Source organism: Aphelocoma coerulescens, chromosome 21, assembly GCF_041296385.1.
Source record: "Aphelocoma coerulescens isolate FSJ_1873_10779 chromosome 21, UR_Acoe_1.0, whole genome shotgun sequence".
Classification (NCBI taxonomy): Eukaryota; Metazoa; Chordata; class Aves; order Passeriformes; family Corvidae; genus Aphelocoma; species Aphelocoma coerulescens.
This window is the reverse complement of record NC_091034.1, coordinates 2,044,247-2,049,003: the sequence shown is the minus strand read 5'-3', so window position 1 is coordinate 2,049,003 and position 4,757 is coordinate 2,044,247. Positions and strand designations below refer to the sequence as shown.

The following is a 4,757-nucleotide window of genomic DNA, read 5'->3' as shown; positions in this document are numbered from 1 at the left end:
GGCTTGTGTTCCTTACAGGGGCCTGGGGGGGCTCAGCCTGGAGCTGAAAGGAGGCTCAGGGGGGACCTTGTGGCTCTGCACAAGTCCCTGACAGGAGGGGGCAGCCGGGGGGATCTGGCTCTGCTCCCAGGGAACAGGGACAGGAGGAGAGGGAACAGCCTCAGGCTGGGCCAGGGGAGGCTCAGGGTGGGCACCAGCAGGAATTTCCTCATGGAAAGGGAGGTCAGGCATTGGAAGGGGCTGCCCAGGGAGGTTTGGAGTCCCCATCCCTGGAGGTGTCCAAGGGAGGCCTGGACGTGGCACTCAGGGCTCTGGGCTGGTGCCAAGGTGGGGATCAGGCACAGCTGGGACTCGATGATCCCTGAGGGCTTTTCCAACCTCAGTGATTCTGGGATTCTGTGACCACAATTTGGTTTAATTTCAGGACATTATTAAATGATACCTTTTATTCAGGGAAGCCCCAGACATGAAACACTTCATATGGGGAAAAAGCAAGTAGGCAGGAAGAGTATCCTAAAACAAAACCCACCCAAAAAAAACCAGCAATAACATAAACAAAACAAAAAAAATCCAAATTATTCCTAGTTTTTATTTCCTATACAGCATATAAACATGGGCACATCCTTTCCTCACAATCTTGCCACCAAGAAATAACACAACAGGCAATGCTTTCATTTCAGTGTGATTCCAGCACTGCAGTTTGGAATTCCTTCCTCCTACAGAGAGTTTAAAGAACCTCAATACACAACCAGGGAAGAACTCCTGTGCTCCTCTACACCCATTGCCTAAATCAACAACAATCAGGAACAGTCTGATTTCTGGCTGTCAGAGCATTCCTAAACACCAGGAATTTGTCTCAAGTTATTTGTTGAAGTTCTGCTACAAACTCAGAGGTGTCACCTGCAGACAGGGAGAAGGGAAAGGGATCCAACACACTGGGAATGAGGGCTGGGAAAGGGGATAACCCAGTGCTGTTGTTGTGTGTAGGGGAGGCCAAATCACAGGCAGATATTAAGTATTCAATTTTAATTATTAGACAGCAAATATTAGCTATTAAATATTAGCTATTAAAAGGCTGCAGGAGATGCTGAGCTTGTTCAAACCCAGGCAAAACAGTGGGAAATGAAACCCAGGGCATTTCCATTCCAGTGCCACCCAGCTCCTGCAGCACTGGAACCTCCCAGAGCAGTCACAGCCTCCTTGCTGGCAGATCTGCTCTGCTGGTGGCACCTGATCCAGGTGCTGCAGGACTGCAGGGATGTCCCCACGAGCTGGCAGCTCCAGTGTGGCTGCAGTGGGAGATGGAGCCCAGAAATACTGATTGGTGAAAGTACATGATCTCGTCACAGGAATGCACAAACTTCCCAGCTGGACACATTTCTGTGGGGTTTTCCATCTTCACTCAGAAGCAGCCAGCGCAGGCAGCGTTGGCACAGATCTCACACAGGTCATCCTCGGCAGCCAGGCCTGTCTGGAAGAAAGGAGGGATTCAGGCAGATGCCAGGAGGGCAGAGCCACCTGTCAGAGCATTTGGACACTCATTTCCACTCCTGTTTTATTATTTTAAAGTTCCTTGAAGGTACTACTGCTCTAAGTAAAATTAGCTCATGCTAAAACTGGCCTAAGGAATGAAATCAAACCTGAATTCATCGAGATGGGAGTATCTGGAGGCAAGAGGACAGGGGAGCATTTCTTCCTAAAGTCCCTTATAGTGGATGATACATAAATGCAATATAATAACATAAAAAGCAAACACTGCAGCAGCAGCAGCCCATGGCAGAGGGACTTTGGACAAGGGGGAATGTCTTAAGCTGAAGGAGAGTAGATTTAGATGGGATATTGGGAGGAAGTTCCTCCCTGTGAGGGTGGTGAGGCCCTGGCACAGGGTGCCCAGAGCAGCTCCCAAAAACTGCTTCCAAGTGCATAAAAACCTACACCTACAAAAAGGTGCCAGACACACGGGAGTTAAAGGTGCTTCAGGCTCAGGTTCCCTGAACCGCAGGGAAACTGTCCCGAGCCCGGCTTTGGGCTGCTCCCCCTGCACACTGTGGCCTCCACAGCAGCCATCCTGCGGGACACCAGGGGTTTTGGAGCCCCTCTGGGATGCCAGCCCCAGTGCCAGCGAGCAATGACACCGTCAGCGCCTGCCGCCCTCACCCCAGTTCGTGTCGCTCAGTGGGGGGCTCCTGATGTGGTACCTGGGGACATGGGTCAGGGGTGGCCTCGCCAGTGCTGGGGCAGCAGCTGGACCCGATGGTCTCAAAGGGCTTTTCCAACCCCAGGGATTCCGTGGGACACTCGGGGACTGTCCCAGCTGCACAGACAGGCCCTGGAAGAGGATTATATTGCCATGAGCCAGAGCACTTCAGGGCATCATTAAGAGAGTGCAGAGAGCAGGAAAAAAATACCCAGTCACACCTTTTATCCTGCTCTGAGGTTTGCAAGTGGGGCATGAACACCATTTCATTCTCATCTCGGCAGCTCCAAGGACAGTAACTATTAAGGTGACACTGAAGATGCCACTTGTCTGATACTCCTGCCCCAGAACCACGGCCCAGCAGGTTTCTGTGGCAATCTGAACTTTTTGTGTCGTTCAGAAGCTGCACGCCCCTAGAACACAAAGTTTCCCACGTGCCTTTTATAGTCCAAGTTGTGTTTCCAGCACATTCCAAGACAGTTTAAACCAGAATGAGGTGACTTGGTGACCGCACAGCATTAGATCAGGCACATCAGGGACTCAGCAGACAACATTCACTATGGGCTCGCCATTCCCATCCCTCCATCCGCAGCATCCTCGTTTCTCACACACACCCAGTTCTGCTTCCAGCACTCCCGTTAGGAAATGGATCCCGCTGTGCCCTGGGTGCAGTACCGCCTTTGGCCTGCAGGTGCCACCACCGAGCGGCGGGAGATGGAGCCCCGCCGCTGCCTGTCACCGCCCGCCCTGACCCACCACGCTCCGCCCCACACCGAGAAGCCCCGCGGCGCGGTCGCGCTGCAAGCTGGGGGTCAGGCTCCGCTGGGAAGACGCCTTTATGAGGAGAGAGGTTCTACCGCGGCGCCATTTTTTGTCTTTCCCCACAGCGCATGCGCAGCCCACCGCCATCTTGGGAAGGACAGTTTGACTCGTGCGCCCGGGCCGCCATCTTGAGAGTGGTGTGGCGTCATTTCCTGTACACTGTCACCATCTTGAGTGTGGCGCCGCGAGTCTCCCCCGGTCCGCCATCTTGGGTGTTCTGACACGTGACTTCCTAGCACTGCCGCCATCTTGAGAGTGGAATGACGCCGGTTCCTGGCTCTGCCGCCATCTTGAGTGTGTGGTCACGTGACTTCCGGCAGCCGCAGCCCGTTGCCACCTGGCGACCGCCCCGCTCCTCCGCGGGCTCCCTGCGAGCTTCGCCCGCCACCACAGCCGGGACCCGCGCCGGGTGCTCCCACGCTGCTCCCGGGCACCGCGCGTGCGCTAGGGCCGGCGGGAGGCGGCGGGAGGCGGCGGGAGGCGGCGGGAGGCGGCGGGAGGCGGCGGGAAGCGGCGGCGGCGGCGCTCGGGCAGGTCACTGCGCCTGCGCGCCTCTGTTAGTTGCAGCACCGCATTTTATCTGCGGGTGGGGCCAGCGAGCCGTTCGTGTCACTGCGCATGCGCCAGTCCCTGCGTGCAGTACCGCTCCTGGCCTGCGGGAGGCGCCGCCGATCCACCGCGCACATGCGCAGTACCCGCGCTCGGCGCCAGGCGGCAGCAGCGCTGCGAGGCCCGGCCGAGGGCTCGGCGTTGGTGCTCCCGTGGCGCACAAAACCCTTCCGAGCGCACAGAGCTGTGGCTGCTGCCTTCCCAGAGGTCATGTTGTCTCCCCTTTTCAGGCCCTTTATTGTTTAATTTATACATACAAAGGTTATATCTGTATTTTCAAACCTTGTATGTCCGTACTTAGGATTTCTTATGCTCTAAGATGCTGCGTATAAGAGAGTAGACACAGGGTTGTATTTGGAAATCAATGTTTTGGTTTTTTTCTACATATATATAGAGAGATAACAAAAGTTAGTTTTTGATGTTTTTTGTGCACAACACAACACAAACATGCAGACACACACACTGCACACAGACAAAACAAACTGTGTGACCCAGAGACGTAAGGTGAGGACAGGAGCAGAGATGTCATCAGGAGCCCAGCAGGACCAGGGGCCATCTCCTGGGCCCATCTCCTGGTCCCCACTGTGCATCACCCCCTGCTCAGTGCAAAGGCAGGGCGAAGGCGGCCAGGAAGGGTTTATTCTGTCACACACATGAAACATTCCTTCAGCAAGTCTGCTCTGTCACCTGGGGACACTGACACTGCCCTCAGGACACCTCAGCAGGAGAAGGAAGAGGAGGAGGAGGAGAAGGAGGAGGAGGAGAAGGAGAAAGAGAAGGAGAAAGAGAAGGAGAAGGAGAAGGAGAAGGAGAAGGAGAAGGAGAAGGAGGACAAGGAGGAGGAGGAGGAGGAGGAGGAGGAGGAGGAGAGGGAGGAGGAGAAGGAGAGGGAGAAGGAAGAGGAGAAGGAAGAGGAGAAGGAGGAGGAAGAGGAGAAGGAGGAGGAGGAGGAGAAGGAAGAGGCCAGCTTGGTGAGAAGGTGCAGTGAGAAAGCACAGGGCTGGGAATGGGACAGAGAAAGGCAGAAAAGACCGGGACAAGAAAAAGGAGCGAGGAACAGTGGGGGAGGGGAGGGGAGGGGAGGGGAGGGGAGGGGAGGGGAGGGGAGGGGAGGGGAGGGGAGGGGAGG

The 4,757-nt window shown here is 55.4% G+C and overlaps 1 long non-coding RNA gene across 1 annotated transcript; it reads right to left on the bottom strand.

Annotated features, from left to right (window-relative positions):
* Positions 1–588: 588 nt before the first annotated feature.
* On the bottom strand, positions 589–2,667 carry LOC138121480 (uncharacterized). The gene is made up of 3 exons (XR_011156189.1): positions 2,419–2,667; positions 2,199–2,329; positions 589–1,471 (listed from the first exon to the last, which is right to left on the bottom strand). It is a non-coding gene; the product is annotated as an uncharacterized lncRNA (long non-coding RNA).
* Between the last annotated feature and the right edge of the window lie 2,090 nt (positions 2,668–4,757).